This window comes from Camellia sinensis, chromosome 2, assembly GCF_055761805.1.
Source record: "Camellia sinensis isolate YWXY chromosome 2, ASM5576180v1, whole genome shotgun sequence".
Taxonomy (NCBI): domain Eukaryota; kingdom Viridiplantae; phylum Streptophyta; class Magnoliopsida; order Ericales; family Theaceae; genus Camellia; species Camellia sinensis.
The window spans coordinates 229927426-229929590 of record NC_138962.1 but is presented as its reverse complement, the minus strand read 5'-3'; positions in this window follow the sequence as shown (position 1 = coordinate 229929590).

Genomic DNA, 2165 nt, shown 5'->3' with positions numbered 1-2165 from the left:
GAAGCAAATGTACACAATAAATGCAACAGTTTAAGCGAATATTATGCAAAGCAAGTAAACACGAGCCAAACCACATCTCATGCAGAAAGGATGTAAGAAAATTATACAATTCTCACTGCGTCTCACGCGGAGATGGCTAAAAGCGACTACTGAGAACACCCAGAGTCTCAAACGAAACAACTCTCAACGTATCAAACGTAAAAGGAGAAAGCAAACAAATGGACACTGGAACGCATCTGAGTGCCCACCGAAGACGTCCTAACGCACCACATGCGAGAGGAGAAAAGGTATGAATGAACACCGGAACTCATCCAAGTGTTCGAAACCAAAGATATCCTAACACACTGCATGCGAGAGGAGAAAAGGTATGAATGAACACTGGAACTCATCCGAGTGTTCAAAACCGAAGATGTCCTAACGCACCGCATGCGAGAGGAGAAAAGGTATGAATGAACACCGGAACTCATCCGAGTGTTCGAAACCGAAGATGTCCTAACGTACCGCATGTGAGAGAAGAAAAGGTACGTTCAAACTGAACCAGAACTTCTCTTGAATGAACCGTACATACAATATCGTGCCTGTAAAGGAAAAGAACTCAATAGGTATAATAAGTTAGCAACATATGATTAGAGCTATATCAAACGCGGACACGTATGGTGCCGATGGCAAAGTGTATGACGATGTAAGTGAAACGTGCGTGACAACGCATGCAAAGCATGGATGCATGATAATACTAATGAAACGTGCACAACAATGCAAGTGGTGTGCATAACAACGCAAGATAAGTACAACTTCAAAAGCATGCTCGAAACAAAATGCTGAGTAAAGAAGTACAAGCCTTAAAGAGAGCAACTCAAACGTGACCTCCGATTTACCTCTCGAAGGGGTCGCAACGTACTCAAAAAGGATACACCTTGCTCTTGGCGAGTAACAACGAGCCATACATCGAAGACTTGAATTGAAGTTCCGACGGAGGCATTTTGCGCCGAAAAGTGCACTTTTCTTGTACTTTCTCGAGAGCCGGGGACTCCAATCATCACCAAAATTCACAGGGAGAACAAAGGGACCCGGGAGACCACCCAGGAAGGATGGCCGACCACCTACCAGTGCCACCGACTAGTTTTTGCCCAGGGGGTGGTCGGCCTGCTAGAAAACCTGGTCGGCTGACCACTTTGATAAATCCGGGGCAGTTTTATCTTTTCATGCTTGGATCTTTAAGTACACACATCCCAAACACTGTTGCTCACAACTTCAAGTCCGAAATCAGTCCCTCTTCCTTCCTAGACCATTTTTTCCCTCAGATCTGCGCTTTATATGCATTTTCCAACGCCCCACGCAAAGTTGTTTCGCGAAAACTTTCAGTTCTCTTCACTTTGAACTGGTTAAAATTTGAGTTCGGAGCTTCTTTCTCCTTTTTCACCGCTTGAGGTAAGTTTGTCTCGAAATTTGGAACATTTTCTCAGGAGTTGACTTTTGTTGACTTTTTCCAATTTTGGCTCATTTTGCTCATTTTTGCTGATTTCTTCAAATGGCGGGTCATTTTCATCATGTAGGTGGTCCTCCAGGTGCCGGGGATGAGCCAGACATAATGTCCTTGCCTCCGAGAGTTTGACCTTTCGATCCCGCGAGGTATCGCCCTCAGGAGCACGTTCTACCTCCCGCCACTTTCTACCATTTTTTTGATTTTGATCAACGAGCACCCGCGGATCTACTGCTACGGGAGCCGGAGTCTCACCTCTCTCACTAGGCACAAGAGGTACGTACTTCATTTTTACATTCTCTGCAATGTATTCTGCATTTCTTGCGCATTTCCTATTTTCGCTATATATGTTCATCTGCTCATTCTGAACACATTCACACACCATTCGGTCCACCTGGCACACAGCTTATGTATAACCAGACTTTGCTCGTTTTAGCACACAACTCACAACACAAAATTCTGTTGAGTTGGCACACAGCTTGTTCTAAACATTCAGTCTATAACACAGCATTCTATTTGCATTTTGAACACACAGCTCAAGCACTTGAATTTCTGAACATGTAGCTCATGCTTTCGGTTGTGAACACGCAGCCCGCAGTTTTTGAAAGTTGAACACGCAGCCCAAACTTTTTGTTGTGAACACGCAGCCCACATTTTTGAAGTCTGAGCACACAGCTCAAACTTT